We start from the raw sequence: 17,435 nt of genomic DNA, 5'->3' as shown, positions 1-17,435 counted from the left end.
TGATCATTGATCCTTGTTCATTCTTAATCGTTCATTCTTCAATGCTCATTGATCCTTGTTCATTCTTCATCGTTCATTCTTAATTGACCATTGATCCTTATTCATTCTTCATTGATCATTGATACTTGTGCATTCTTTATCGTTCATTCTTCATTGATCATTGATCCTTGTTCATTCTTCATTGATCATTGATCCTTGTTCATTCTTCATCTTTCATTCTTCATTGATCATTGATCCTTGTTCATTCTTCATCGTTCATTCTTCATTGAACATTATTCCTTGTTCATTCTTCATCGTTCATTCTTCATTGATCATTGATCCTTGTTCATTCTTCTACATTCATTCTTCATTGATCAATGATCCTTATGCATTCTTCATTGATCATTGATCCTTATGCATTCTTCATCCCTCATTCATCATTGATTATTGATCCTTGTTCATTCTTGATCGTTTATTCTTCATTGATCATTGATCCTTGTTCATTCTTCATCGTTCATTCGTCATTGATCATTGATCCTTGTTCATTCTTCATCGTTCTTTCTTTATTGATCATCGATCCTTGTTCATTCTTTATCGTTCATTCGTTATTCACCATTGATCCTTGTTCATTCTTCATCGTTCATTCGTCGTTGATCATTGATCCTTTTTCATTCTTCATCGTTCATTCTTCATTGATCATTGATCCTTGTTCATTCTTCATTGATCATTGATCCTTTTTCATTCTTCATCGTTCATTCTTTATTGACCATTGATCCTTGTTTATTCTTGAATGATCATTGATCCTTGTTCATTCTTCATTGATCATTGATCCTTGTTCATTCTTAATCGTTCATTCTTCAATGCTCATTGATCCTTGTTCATTCTTCATCGTTCATTCTTAATTGACCATTGATCCTTATTCATTCTTCATTGATCATTGATACTTGTGCATTCTTTATCGTTCATTCTTCATTGATCATTGATCCTTGTTCATTCTTCATTGATCATTGATCCTTGTTCATTCTTCATCTTTCATTCTTCATTGATCATTGATCCTTGTTCATTCTTCATCGTTCATTCTTCATTGATCATTATTCCTTGTTCATTCTTCATCGTTCATTCTTCATTGATCATTGATCCTTGTTCATTCTTCTACATTCATTCTTCATTGATCAATGATCCTTATGCATTCTTCATTGATCATTGATCCTTATGCATTCTTCATCCCTCATTCATCATTGATTATTGATCCTTGTTCATTCTTGATCGTTTATTCTTCATTGATCATTGATCCTTGTTCATTCTTCATCGTTCATTCGTCATTGATCATTGATCCTTGTTCATTCTTCATCGTTCTTTCTTTATTGATCATCGATCCTTGTTCATTCTTTATCGTTCATTCGTTATTCACCATTGATCCTTGTTCATTCTTCATCGTTCATTCGTCGTTGATCATTGATCCTTTATCATTCTTCATCGTTCATTCTTCATTTATCATTGATCCTTGTTCATTCTTCATTGATCATTGATCCTTTTTCATTCTTCATCGTTCATTCTTTATTGACCATTGATCCTTGTTTATTCTTGAATGATCATTGATCCTTGTTCATTCTTCATTGATCATTGATCCTTGTTCATTCTTCATCGTTCATTCTTCAATGCTCATTGATCCTTGTTCATTCTTCATCGTTCATTCTTAATTGACCATTGATCCTTATTCATTCTTCATTGATCATTGATACTTGTTCATTCTTCATCGTTCATTCTTCATTGATCATTGATCCTTGTTCATTCTTCATTGTTCGTTCTTCATTGATCATTGATCATTGTTCATTCTTCATCTTTCATTCTTCATTGATCATTGATCCTTGTTCATTCTTCATCGTTCAGTCTTCATTGATCATTATTCCTTGTTCATTCTTCATCGTTCATTCTTCATTGATCATTGATACTTGTTCATTCTTCATCGTTCATTCTTCATTGATCATTGATCCTTGTTCATTTTTCATCGTTCATTCGTCATTGTTCATTGATCCTTGTTCATTCTTCATCGTTCATTCTTCATTGATCATTGATCCTTGTTCATTCTTCATCGTTCATTCTTCATTGATCATTGATCCTTGTTCATTCTTCATCGTTCATTCTTCATTGATCATTGATCCATGTTCATTCATAATCGTTCATTCGTCATTGTTCATTGTTCCTTGTTCATTCTTCATCGTTCATTCGTCATTGATCATTGATCCTTTTTCATTCTTCATAATTCATTCTTCATTGATCATTGATCCTTGTTCATTCTTCTACATTCTTTCTTCATTGATCATTGATCCTTATGCATTCTTCATCATTCATTCTTCATTGATTATTGATCCTTGTTCATTCTTGATCGTTTATTCTTCATTGATCATTGATCCTTGTTCATTCTTCATCGTTCATTCGTCATTGATCATTGATCCTTGTTCATTCTTCATCGTTCTTTCTTTATTGATCATCGATCCTTGTTCATTCTTTATCGTTCATTCGTTATTCACCATTGAACCTTGTTCATTCTTCATCGTTCATTCGTCGTTGATCATTGATCCTTTTTCATTCTTAATCGTTCATTCTTCAATGCTCATTGATCCTTGTTCATTCTTCATCGTTCATTCTTAATTGACCATTGATCCTTATTCATTCTTCATTGATCATTGATACTTGTTCATTCTTTATCGATCATTCTTCATTGATGATTGATCCTTGTTCATTCTTCATTGATCATTGATCCTTGTTCATTCTTCATCTTTCATTCTTCATTGATCATTGATCCTTGTTCATTCTTCATCGTTCATTCTTCATTGATCATTATTCCTTGTTCATTCTTCATCGTTCATTCTTCATTGATCAATGATCCTTGTTCATTCTTCTACATTCATTCTTCATTGATCAATGATCCTTATGCATTCTTCATTGATCATTGATCCTTATGCATTCTTCATCCCTCATTCTTCATTGATTATTGATCCTTATTCATTCTTGATCGTTTATTCTTCATTGATCATTGATCCTTCTTCATTCTTCATCGTTCATTCGTCATTGATCATTGATCCTTGTTCATTCTTCATCGTTCTTTCTTTATTGATCATCGATCCTTGTTCATTCTTTATCGTTCATTCGTTATTCACCACTGATCCTTGTTCATTCTTCATCGTTCATTCGTCGTTGATCATTGATCCTTTTTCATTCTTCATCGTTCATTCTTCATTGATCATTGATCCTTGTTCATTCTTCATTGATCATTGATCCTTTTTTATTCTTCATCGTTCATTCTTTATTGACCATTGATCCTTGTTTATTCTTGAATGATCATTGATCCTTGTTCATTCTTCATTGATCATTGATCCTTGTTCATTCTTCATCGTTCATTCGTCATTGATCATTGATCCTTGTTCATTCTTCATCGTTCATTCTTTATTGATCATCGATCCTTGTTCATTCTTCATCGTTCATTCGTTATTGACCATTGATCCTCGTTGATTCTTCATCGTTCTTTCGTCATTGATCATTGATCCTTGTTCATTCTTCATCGTTCATTCTTCATTGATCATTGATCCTTGTTCATTCTTCATCGTTCATTCTTCATTGATCATTGATCCTTGTTCATTCTTCATCATTCATTCTTCATTGATCATTGATCCTTGTTCATTCTTCATCGTTCATTCTTCAATGCTAATTGATCCTTGTTCATTCTTCATCGTTCATTCTTAATTGACCATTGATCCTTATTCATTCTTCATTGATCATTGATACTTGTTCATTCTTCATCGTTCATTCTTCATTGATCATTGATCCTTATGCATTCTTCATTGTTCATTCTTCATTGATCATTGATCATTGTTCAATCTTCATCGTTCATTCTTCATTGATCATTGATCCATGTTCATTCATAATCGTTCATTCGTCATTGTTCATTGTTCCTTGTTCATTCTTCATCGTTCATTCGTCATTGATCATTGATCCTTTTTCATTCTTCATAATTCATTCTTCATTGATCATTGATCCTTGTTCATTCTTCTACATTCATTCTTCATTGATCGTTGATTCTTATGCATTCTTCATCATTCATTCTTCATTGATTATTGATCCTTGTTCATTCTTGATCGTTTATTCTTCATTGATCATTGATCCTTGTTCATTCTTCATCGTTCATTCGTCATTGATCATTGATCCTTGTTCATTCTTCATCGTTCTTTCTTTATTGATCATCGATCCTTGTTCATTCTTTATCATTCATTCGTTATTCACCATTGAACCTTGTTCATTCTTCATCGTTCATTCGTCGTTGATCATTGATCCTTTTTCATTCTTCATCGTTCATTCTTTATTGATCATTGATCCTTGTTCATTCTTCATTGATCATTGATCCTTTTTCATTCTTCATCGTTCATTCTTTATTGACCATTGATCCTTGTTTATTCTTGAATGATCATTGATCCTTGTTCATTCTTCATTGATCATTGATCCTTGTTCATTCTTCATCGTTCATTCGTCATTGATCATTGATCCTTGTTCATTCTTCATCGTTCATTCTTCATTGATCATCGATCCTTGTTCATTCTTCATCGTTCATTCGTCATTGATCATTGATCCTCGTTCATTCTTCATCGTTCATTCGTCATTGATCATTGATCCTTGTTCATTCTTCATCGTTCATTCTTCATTGATCATTGATCCTCGTTCATTCTTCATCGTTCATTCTTCCTTGATCATTGATCCTTGTTCATTCTTCATCGTTCATTCTTCATTGATCATTGATCCTTGTTCATTCTTCATCGTTCATTCTTCATTGATCATTGATCCTTGTTCATTCTTCATCATTCATTCTTCATTGATCATTGATCCTTGTTCATTCTTCATCGTTCATTCTTCAATGCTAATTGATCCTTGTTCATTCTTCATCGTTCATTCTTAATTGACCATTGATCCTTATTCATTCTTCATTGATCATTGATACTTGTTCATTCTTCATCGTTCATTCTTCATTGATCATTGATCCTTATGCATTCTTCATTGTTCATTCTTCATTGATCATTGATCATTGTTCAATCTTCATCGTTCATTCTTCATTGATCATTGATCCATGTTCATTCATAATCGTTCATTCGTCATTGTTCATTGTTCCTTGTTCATTCTTCATCGTTCATTCGTCATTGATCATTGATCCTTTTTCATTCTTCATAATTCATTCTTCATTGATCATTGATCCTTGTTCATTCTTCTACATTCATTCTTCATTGATCGTTGATTCTTATGCATTCTTCATCATTCATTCTTCATTGATTATTGATCCTTGTTCATTCTTGATCGTTTATTCTTCATTGATCATTGATCCTTGTTCATTCTTCATCGTTCATTCGTCATTGATCATTGATCCTTGTTCATTCTTCATCGTTCTTTCTTTATTGATCATCGATCCTTGTTCATTCTTTATCATTCATTCGTTATTCACCATTGAACCTTGTTCATTCTTCATCGTTCATTCGTCGTTGATCATTGATCCTTTTTCATTCTTCATCGTTCATTCTTTATTGATCATTGATCCTTGTTCATTCTTCATTGATCATTGATCCTTTTTCATTCTTCATCGTTCATTCTTTATTGACCATTGATCCTTGTTTATTCTTGAATGATCATTGATCCTTGTTCATTCTTCATTGATCATTGATCCTTGTTCATTCTTCATCGTTCATTCGTCATTGATCATTGATCCTTGTTCATTCTTCATCGTTCATTCTTTATTGATCATCGATCCTTGTTCATTCTTCATCGTTCATTCGTTATTGACCATTGATCCTCGTTCATTCTTCATCGTTCATTCGTCATTGATCATTGATCCTTGTTCATTCTTCATCGTTCATTCTTCATTGATCATTGATCCTTGTTCATTCTTCATCGTTCATTCTTCCTTGATCATTGATCCTTGTTCATTATTCATCGTTCATTCTTCATTGATCATTGATCCTTGTTCATTCTTCATCGTTCATTCTTCATTGATCATTGATCCTTGTTCATTCTTCATCATTCATTCTTCATTGATCATTGATCCTTGTTCATTCTTCATCGTTCATTCTTCAATGCTAATTGATCCTTGTTCATTCTTCATCGTTCATTCTTAATTGACCATTGATCCTTATTCATTCTTCATTGATCATTGATACTTGTTCATTCTTCATCGTTCATTCTTCATTGATCATTGATCCTTATGCATTCTTCATTGTTCATTCTTCATTGATCATTGATCATTGTTCAATCTTCATCGTTCATTCTTCATTGATCATTGATCCATGTTCATTCATAATCGTTCATTCGTCATTGTTCATTGTTCCTTGTTCATTCTTCATCGTTCATTCGTCATTGATCATTGATCCTTTTTCATTCTTCATAATTCATTCTTCATTGATCATTGATCCTTGTTCATTCTTCTACATTCATTCTTCATTGATCGTTGATTCTTATGCATTCTTCATCATTCATTCTTCATTGATTATTGATCCTTGTTCATTCTTGATCGTTTATTCTTCATTGATCATTGATCCTTGTTCATTCTTCATCGTTCATTCGTCATTGATCATTGATCCTTGTTCATTCTTCATCGTTCTTTCTTTATTGATCATCGATCCTTGTTCATTCTTTATCATTCATTCGTTATTCACCATTGAACCTTGTTCATTCTTCATCGTTCATTCGTCGTTGATCATTGATCCTTTTTCATTCTTCATCGTTCATTCTTTATTGATCATTGATCCTTGTTCATTCTTCATTGATCATTGATCCTTTTTCATTCTTCATCGTTCATTCTTTATTGACCATTGATCCTTGTTTATTCTTGAATGATCATTGATCCTTGTTCATTCTTCATTGATCATTGATCCTTGTTCATTCTTCATCGTTCATTCGTCATTGATCATTGATCCTTGTTCATTCTTCATCGTTCATTCTTTATTGATCATCGATCCTTGTTCATTCTTCATCGTTCATTCGTTATTGACCATTGATCCTCGTTCATTCTTCATCGTTCATTCGTCATTGATCATTGATCCTTGTTCATTCTTCATCGTTCATTCTTCATTGATCATTGATCCTTGTTCATTCTTCATCGTTCATTCTTCATTGATCATTGATCATTGATCCTTGTTCATTCTTCATCGTTCATTCTTCATTGATCATTGATCCTTGTTCATTCATAATCGTTCATTCGTCATTGTTCATTGTTCCTTGTTCATTCTTCATCGTTCATTCGTCATTGATCATTGATCCTTTTTCATTCTTCATCATTCATTCTTCATTGATCATTGATCCTTGTTCATTCTTCATCATTCATTCTTCATTGATCATTGATCCTTATGCATTCTTCATCATACATTCTTCATTGATCATTGATCCTTGTTCATTCTTGATCGTTCATTCTTCATTGATCATTTATCCTTGTTCATTCTTCATCGTTCATTCGTCATTGATCATTGATCCTTGTTCATTCTTCATCGTTCTTTCTTTATTGATCATTGATCCTTGTTCATTCTTCATCGTTCATTCGTTATTGACCATTGATCCTTGTTCATTCTTCATCGTTCATTCGTCATTGATCATTGATCCTTTTTCATTCTTCATCGTTCATTCTTCATTGATCATTGATCCTTGTTCATTCTTCTTTGATCTTTGATCCTTTTTCATTCTTCATCGTTCATTCTTCATTGATCATTGATCCTTGTTCATTCTTCATCGTTCATTCGTCATTGTTCATTGATCCTTGTTCATTCTTCATCGTTCATTCTTCATTGATCAATGATCCTTCTTCATTCTTCATCGTTCATTCTTTATTGACCGTTGATCCTTGTTTATTCTTGAATGATCATTGATCCTTGTTCATTCTTCATTGATCATTGATCCTTGTTCATTCTTCATCGTTCATTCGGATCATTGATCCTTGTTCATTCTTCATCGTTCATTCTTTATTGATCATCGATCCTTGTTCATTCTTCATCGTTCATTCGTTATTGACCATTGATCCTCGTTCATTCTTCATCGTTCATTCGTCATTGATCATTGATCCTTGTTCATTCTTCATCGTTCATTCTTCATTGATCATTGATCCTTGTTCATTCTTCATCGTTCATTCTTCATTGATCATTGATCCTTGTCCATTCTTCATCATTCATTCTTCATTGATCATTGATCCTTGTTCATTCATAATCGTTCATTCTTCAATGCTCATTGATCCTTGTTCATTCTTCATCGTTCATTCTTAATTGACCATTGATCCTTATTCATTCTTCATTGATCATTGATACTTGTGCATTCTTTATCGTTCATTCTTCATTGATCATTGATCCTTGTTCATTCTTCATTGATCATTGATCCTTGTTCATTCTTCATCTTTCATTCTTCATTGATCATTGATCCTTGTTCATTCTTCATCGTTCATTCTTCATTGATCATTATTCCTTGTTCATTCTTCATCGTTCATTCTTCATTGATCATTGATCCTTGTTCATTCTTCTACATTCATTCTTCATTGATCAATGATCCTTATGCATTCTTCATTGATCATTGATCCTTATGCATTCTTCATCCCTCATTCATCATTGATTATTGATCCTTGTTCATTCTTGATCGTTTATTCTTCATTGATCATTGATCCTTGTTCATTCTTCATCGTTCATTCGTCATTGATCATTGATCCTTGTTCATTCTTCATCGTTCTTTCTTTATTGATCATCGATCCTTGTTCATTCTTTATCGTTCATTCGTTATTCACCATTGATCCTTGTTCATTCTTCATCGTTCATTCGTCGTTGATCATTGATCCTTTTTCATTCTTCATCGTTCATTCTTCATTGATCATTGATCCTTGTTCATTCTTCATTGATCATTGATCCTTTTTCATTCTTCATCGTTCATTCTTTATTGACCATTGATCCTTGTTTATTCTTGAATGATCATTGATCCTTGTTCATTCTTCATTGATCATTGATCCTTGTTCATTCTTCATCGTTCATTCTTCAATGCTCATTGATCCTTGTTCATTCTTCATCGTTCATTCTTAATTGACCAGTGATCCTTATTCATTCTTCATTGATCATTGATACTTGTTCATTCTTCATCGTTCATTCTTCATTGATCATTGATCCTTTTTCATTCTTCATTGTTCATTCTTCATTGATCATTGATCATTGTTCATTCTTCATCTTTCATTCTTCATTGATCATTGATCCTTGTTCATTCTTCATCGTTCAGTCTTCATTGATCATTATTCCTTGTTCATTCTTCATCGTTCATTCTTCATTGATCATTGATACTTGTTCATTCTTCATCGTTCATTCTTCATTGATCATTGATCCTTGTTCATTTTTCATCGTTCATTCGTCATTGTTCATTGATCCTTGTTCATTCTTCATCGTTCATTCTTCATTGATCATTGATCCTTGTTCATTCTTCATCGTTCATTCTTCATTGATCATTGATCCTTGTTCATTCTTCATCGTTCATTCTTCATTGATCATTGATCCATGTTCATTCATAATCGTTCATTCGTCATTGTTCATTGTTCCTTGTTCATTCTTCATCGTTCATTCGTCATTGATCATTGATCCTTTTTCATTCTTCATAATTCATTCTTCATTGATCATTGATCCTTGTTCATTCTTCTACATTCTTTCTTCATTGATCATTGATCCTTATGCATTCTTCATCATTCATTCTTCATTGATTATTGATCCTTGTTCATTCTTGATCGTTTATTCTTCATTGATCATTGATCCTTGTTCATTCTTCATCGTTCATTCGTCATTGATCATTGATCCTTGTTCATTCTTCATCGTTCTTTCTTTATTGATCATCGATCCTTGTTCATTCTTTATCGTTCATTCGTTATTCACCATTGAACCTTGTTCATTCTTCATCGTTCATTCGTCGTTGATCATTGATCCTTTTTCATTCTTAATCGTTCATTCTTCAATGCTCATTGATCCTTGTTCATTCTTCATCGTTCATTCTTAATTGACCATTGATCCTTATTCATTCTTCATTGATCATTGATACTTGTTCATTCTTTATCGATCATTCTTCATTGATGATTGATCCTTGTTCATTCTTCATTGATCATTGATCCTTGTTCTTTCTTCATCTTTCATTCTTCATTGATCATTGATCCTTGTTCATTCTTCATCGTTCATTCTTCATTGATCATTATTCCTTGTTCATTCTTCATCGTTCATTCTTCATTGATCAATGATCCTTGTTCATTCTTCTACATTCATTCTTCATTGATCAATGATCCTTATGCATTCTTCATTGATCATTGATCCTTATGCATTCTTCATCCCTCATTCTTCATTGATTATTGATCCTTATTCATTCTTGATCGTTTATTCTTCATTGATCATTGATCCTTCTTCATTCTTCATCGTTCATTCGTCATTGATCATTGATCCTTGTTCATTCTTCATCGTTCTTTCTTTATTGATCATCGATCCTTGTTCATTCTTTATCGTTCATTCGTTATTCACCACTGATCCTTGTTCATTCTTCATCGTTCATTCGTCGTTGATCATTGATCCTTTTTCATTCTTCATCGTTCATTCTTCATTGATCATTGATCCTTGTTCATTCTTCATTGATCATTGATCCTTTTTCATTCTTCATCGTTCATTCTTTATTGACCATTGATCCTTGTTTATTCTTGAATGATCATTGATCCTTGTTCATTCTTCATTGATCATTGATCCTTGTTCATTCTTCATCGTTCATTCTTCAATGCTCATTGATCCTTGTTCATTCTTCATCGTTCATTCTTAATTGACCATTGATCCTTATTCATTCTTCATTGATCATTGATACTTGTTCATTCTTCATCGTTCATTCTTCATTGATCATTGATCCTTTTTCATTCTTCATTGTTCATTCTTCATTGATCATTGATCGTTGTTCATTCTTCATCTTTCATTCTTCATTGATCATTGATCCTTGTTCATTCTTCATCGTTCAGTCTTCATTGATCATTATTCCTTGTTCATTCTTCATCGTTCATTCTTCATTGATCATTGATACTTGTTCATTCTTCATCGTTCATTCTTCATTGATCATTGATCCTTGTTCATTTTTCATCGTTCATTCGTCATTGTTCATTGATCCTTGTTCATTCTTCATCGTTCATTCTTCATTGATCATTGATCCTTGTTCATTCTTCATCGTTCATTCTTCATTGATCATTGATCCTTGTTCATTCTTCATCGTTCATTCTTCATTGATCATTGATCCATGTTCATTCATAATCGTTCATTCGTCATTGTTCATTGTTCCTTGTTCATTCTTCATCGTTCATTCGTCATTGATCATTGATCCTTTTTCATTCTTCATAATTCATTCTTCATTGATCATTGATCCTTGTTCATTCTTCTACATTCTTTCTTCATTGATCATTGATCCTTATGCATTCTTCATCATTCATTCTTCATTGATTATTGATCCTTGTTCATTCTTGATCGTTTATTCTTCATTGATCATTGATCCTTGTTCATTCTTCATCGTTCATTCGTCATTGATCATTGATCCTTGTTCATTCTTCATCGTTCTTTCTTTATTGATCATCGATCCTTGTTCATTCTTTATCGTTCATTCGTTATTCACCATTGAACCTTGTTCATTCTTCATCGTTCATTCGTCGTTGATCATTGATCCTTTTTCATTCTTAATCGTTCATTCTTCAATGCTCATTGATCCTTGTTCATTCTTCATCGTTCATTCTTAATTGACCATTGATCCTTATTCATTCTTCATTGATCATTGATACTTGTTCATTCTTTATCGATCATTCTTCATTGATGATTGATCCTTGTTCATTCTTCATTGATCATTGATCCTTGTTCATTCTTCATCTTTCATTCTTCATTGATCATTGATCCTTGTTCATTCTTCATCGTTCATTCTTCATTGATCATTATTCCTTGTTCATTCTTCATCGTTCATTCTTCATTGATCAATGATCCTTGTTCATTCTTCTACATTCATTCTTCATTGATCAATGATCCTTATGCATTCTTCATTGATCATTGATCCTTATGCATTCTTCATCCCTCATTCTTCATTGATTATTGATCCTTATTCATTCTTGATCGTTTATTCTTCATTGATCATTGATCCTTCTTCATTCTTCATCGTTCATTCGTCATTGATCATTGATCCTTGTTCATTCTTCATCGTTCTTTCTTTATTGATCATCGATCCTTGTTCATTCTTTATCGTTCATTCGTTATTCACCACTGATCCTTGTTCATTCTTCATCGTTCATTCGTCGTTGATCATTGATCCTTTTTCATTCTTCATCGTTCATTCTTCATTGATCATTGATCCTTGTTCATTCTTCATTGATCATTGATCCTTTTTCATTCTTCATCGTTCATTCTTTATTGACCATTGATCCTTGTTTATTCTTGAATGATCATTGATCCTTGTTCATTCTTCATTGATCATTGATCCTTGTTCATTCTTCATCGTTCATTCGTCATTGATCATTGATCCTTGTTCATTCTTCATCGTTCATTCTTTATTGATCATCGATCCTTGTTCATTCTTCATCGTTCATTCGTTATTGACCATTGATCCTCGTTCATTCTTCATCGTTCTTTCGTCATTGATCATTGATCCTTGTTCATTCTTCATCGTTCATTCTTCATTGATCATTGATCCTTGTTCATTCTTCATCGTTCATTCTTCATTGATCATTGATCCTTGTTCATTCTTCATCGTTCATTCTTAATTGACCATTGATCCTTATTCATTCTTCATTGATCATTGATACTTGTTCATTCTTCATCGTTCATTCTTCATTGATCATTGATCCTTATGCATTCTTCATTGTTCATTCTTCATTGATCATTGATCATTGTTCAATCTTCATCGTTCATTCTTCATTGATCATTGATCCATGTTCATTCATAATCGTTCATTCGTCATTGTTCATTGTTCCTTGTTCATTCTTCATCGTTCATTCGTCATTGATCATTGATCCTTTTTCATTCTTCATAATTCATTCTTCATTGATCATTGATCCTTGTTCATTCTTCTACATTCATTCTTCATTGATCGTTGATTCTTATGCATTCTTCATCATTCATTCTTCATTGATTATTGATCCTTGTTCATTCTTGATCGTTTATTCTTCATTGATCATTGATCCTTGTTCATTCTTCATCGTTCATTCGTCATTGATCATTGATCCTTGTTCATTCTTCATCGTTCTTTCTTTATTGATCATCGATCCTTGTTCATTCTTTATCATTCATTCGTTATTCACCATTGAACCTTGTTCATTCTTCATCGTTCATTCGTCGTTGATCATTGATCCTTTTTCATTCTTCATCGTTCATTCTTTATTGATCATTGATCCTTGTTCATTCTTCATTGATCATTGATCCTTTTTCATTCTTCATCGTTCATTCTTTATTGACCATTGATCCTTGTTTATTCTTGAATGATCATTGATCCTTGTTCATTCTTCATTGATCATTGATCCTTGTTCATTCTTCATCGTTCATTCGTCATTGATCATTGATCCTTGTTCATTCTTCATCATTCATTCTTTATTGATCATCGATCCTTGTTCATTCTTCATCGTTCATTCGTTATTGACCATTGATCCTCGTTCATTCTTCATCGTTCATTCGTCATTGATCATTGATCCTTGTTCATTCTTCATCGTTCATTCTGCATTGATCATTGATCCTTGTTCATTCTTCATCGTTCAATCTTCATTGATCATTGATCCTTGTTCATTCTTCATCATTCATTCTTCATTGATCATTGATCCTTGTTCATTCTTCATCGTTCATTCTTCAATGCTCATTGATCCTTGTTCATTCTTCATCGTTCATTCTTAATTGACCATTGATCCTTATTCATTCTTCATTGATCATTGATACTTGTTCATTCTTCATCGTTCATTCTTCATTGATCATTGATCCTTGTTCATTCTTCATTGTTTATTCTTCATTGATCATTCATCCTTGTTCATTCTTCATCTTTCATTCTTCATTGATCATTGATCCTTGTTCATTCTTCATCGTTCTTTCTTCATTGATCATTATTCCTTGTTCATTCTTCATCGTTCATTCTTCATTGATCATTGATCCTTGTTCATTCTTCATCGTTCATTCTTCATTGATCATTGATGCTTGTTCATTTTTCATCGTTCATTCGTCATTGTTCATTGATCCTTGTTCATTCTTCATCGTTCATTCTTCAATGATCATTGATCCTTGTTTATTCTTCATCGTTCATTCTTCATTGATCATTGATCCTTGTTCATTCTTCATCGTTCATTCTTCATTGATCATTGACCCATGTTCATTCATAATCGTTCATTCTTCATTGTTCATTGTTCCTTGTTCATTCTTCATCGTTCATTCGTCATTGATCATTGATCCTTTTTCATTCTTCATCATTCATTCTTCATTGATCATTGATCCTTGTTCATTCTTCTACATTCATTCTTCATTGATCATTGATCCTTATGCATTCTTCATCATTCATTCTTCATTGATTATTGATCCTTGTTCATTCTTAATCGTTTATTCTTCATTGATCATTGATCCTTGTTCATTCTTCATCGTTCATTCGTCATTGATCATTGATCCTTGTTCATTCTTCATCGTTCTTTCTTTATTGATCATCGATCCTTGTTCATTCTTTATCGTTCATTCGTTATTCACCATTGATCCTTGTTCATTCTTCATCGTTCATTCGTCGTTGATCATTGATCCTTTTTCATTCTTCATCGTTCATTCTTCATTGATCATTGATCCTTGTTCATTCTTCATTGATCATTGATCCTTTTTCATTCTTCATCGTTCATTCTTCATTGATCATTGATCCTTGTTCATTCTTCAATGATCATTGATCCTTGTTCATTCTTCATCATTCATTCTTCATTGATCATTGATCCTTATTCATTCTTCATCATTCATTCTTCATTTATCATTGATCCTTGTTCATTCTTCATCGTTCATTCTTCATTGATCATTGATCCTTCTTCATTCTTCATCGTTCATTCTTTATTGACCATTGATCCTTGTTTATTCTTCAATGATCATTGATCCTTGTTCATTCTTCATCGTTCATTCTTCATTGATCATTGATCCTTGTTCATTCTTCATCGTTCATTCGTCATTGATCATTGATCCTTGTTCGTTCTTCTTCGTTCATTCTTCATTGATCATTGATCCTTATTCATTCTTCATTGATCATTGATCCTTGTTCATTCATAATCGTTCATTTGTCATTGTTCATTGTTCCTTGTTCATTCTTCATCGTTCATTCGTCATTGATCATTGATCCTTTTTCATTCTTCATCATTCATTCTTCATTGATCATTGATCCTTGTTCATTCTTCATCATTCATTCTTCATTGATCGTTGAGCCTTATGCATTCTTCATCATTGATTCTTCATTGATCATTGATCCTTGTTCATTCTTGATCGTTCATTCTTCATTGATCATTGATCCTTGTTCATTCTTCATCGTTCATTCGTCATTGTTCATTGATCCTTGTTCATTCTTCATCGTTCATTCTTCATTAATCATTGATCCTTCTTCATTCTTCATCGTTCATTCTATATTGACCATTGATCCTTGTTTATTCTTGAATGATCATTGATCCTTGTTCATTCTTCATTGATCATTGATCCTTGTTCATTCTTCATCGTTCATTCGTCATTGATCATTGATCCTTGTTCATTCTTTATCGTTCATTCTTTATTGATCATCGATCCTTGTTCATTCTTCATCGTTCATTCGTTATTGACCATTGATCCTCGTTCATTCTTCATCGTTCATTCGTCATTGATCATTGATCCTTGTTCATTCTTCATCGTTCAATCTTTATTGATCATTGATCCTTGTTCATTCTTCATCATTCATTCTTCATTGATCATTGATCCTTGTTCATCCTTCATCGTTCATTCTTCAATGTGATCCAAGTACGCGTGGTCAACGCATGACCTTGGATTTGATACGAAATGGGGGGATATTCCAAGGCTGACATGCAGCATATTGACAAGAGCTGGACTGCCAGACCTCCTCTCAATACAACCCCGATGCATTCCTTTGATCAATCAATGGAATGATCAACGTTCTTGGATAGGGTGTAGTGTGGCCTTGAAGGCTGATCAAGGATTCACACCAACACGAAGGGCAAACTGGCCCTAGTAACCCAATTGCAAAGGCAATTGAAAAAAAATTCAAACACTGAATTTTTTCTGAAATGTTTTCATTAAAATCAACTAACTTGTTTACAATGAATGAGCCATCTATATATAGACATATGGGAAGTGGGAAATACAATGACAAGGCTTATGACACGCCCCCAAACAAGAATAACGGCTAAAAAGTATCACGTGACTAACATGTGCACATTTTAAGGATCAAAAATCAGAAAACAGAATTCTTATTTTGCTGCACTATCCGCTGAACACTCGACCTTCAGCTCCATTTCTTTGGGTCTTCCCGTGATGGATAAGAGGCAATTAAGGTCTTGATGGAAAGATCCAAGTATAGAGATTCCATTTTTATCCTTCATGTCTCCCAAAGTGTGTGGGTTAGCTCGGGACATCCCTTGCAAGGTCACCTGGTCACCAAGTCAGAACACCAGTTCTGATCTCAGCATCGACCTGCTGACTGGAGGACCTTGTGCACGGATTTCAGAGAGCTGTGTGCACTATTAGCATGAATCTTGGACCTTTATGGCTAGGCCTATGTATAGAGATCACGTCCCCATGATTGGTTAGGTCTAAAGCTTCATGGTCAAGGCTTGGTTTGCGGCTGGTTTGCGGCTGTGCTGTTCTGCTACTGTTTTTAGTGTTCTGTGTATGTTGTTGGCTTTCCTTGTTCTTGCCTTTGTATCTATTCTTCCATGATCAATTCACCCCCCTTCCTAGCTGTCTTGGCTCTCATTACATTCAAGATCCATGGGTGAATTACTAAGTGCAGAATCAGAATAACTTGGGAGATGCATGTGCATATGGTTGAACAACACACGTCCATTCTTCCACTTATTGCCAAGCTACCAAGATCTGAACCAATATGGTTCAATCTCCCCTTCTTGGAAAAAGAATTGTCCTCAATTCTTGACCCTCTCCTTGCATGCTTTCTACACATAACCCCAAAAACACCGCAACAACTACTAGTAATATTGATGTGTGCACAAGACAGGAGGCAAATCAGAACCAAACAGCCAAATTCAGAAATCAGTATGAAATGTTTGCTATTGAAAACCCGACCAAACCAACTCCAAGTATGATGAAACTTGGTGACAACACACCTCAAGATGTCTACAAACACCCCAAATTGGAAATACTCAAATACGTGGTCTAGTTTGATCACAATTAAAAAAAATTCCTCCAAACATCCAATCTGAACTGTTTTGTGAC

This window comes from Amaranthus tricolor, chromosome 9, assembly GCF_026212465.1.
Source record: "Amaranthus tricolor cultivar Red isolate AtriRed21 chromosome 9, ASM2621246v1, whole genome shotgun sequence".
Taxonomy (NCBI): Eukaryota; Viridiplantae; Streptophyta; class Magnoliopsida; order Caryophyllales; family Amaranthaceae; genus Amaranthus; species Amaranthus tricolor.
The sequence above is the reverse complement of the archived record's forward strand: the minus strand, read 5'-3'. Positions refer to the sequence as shown.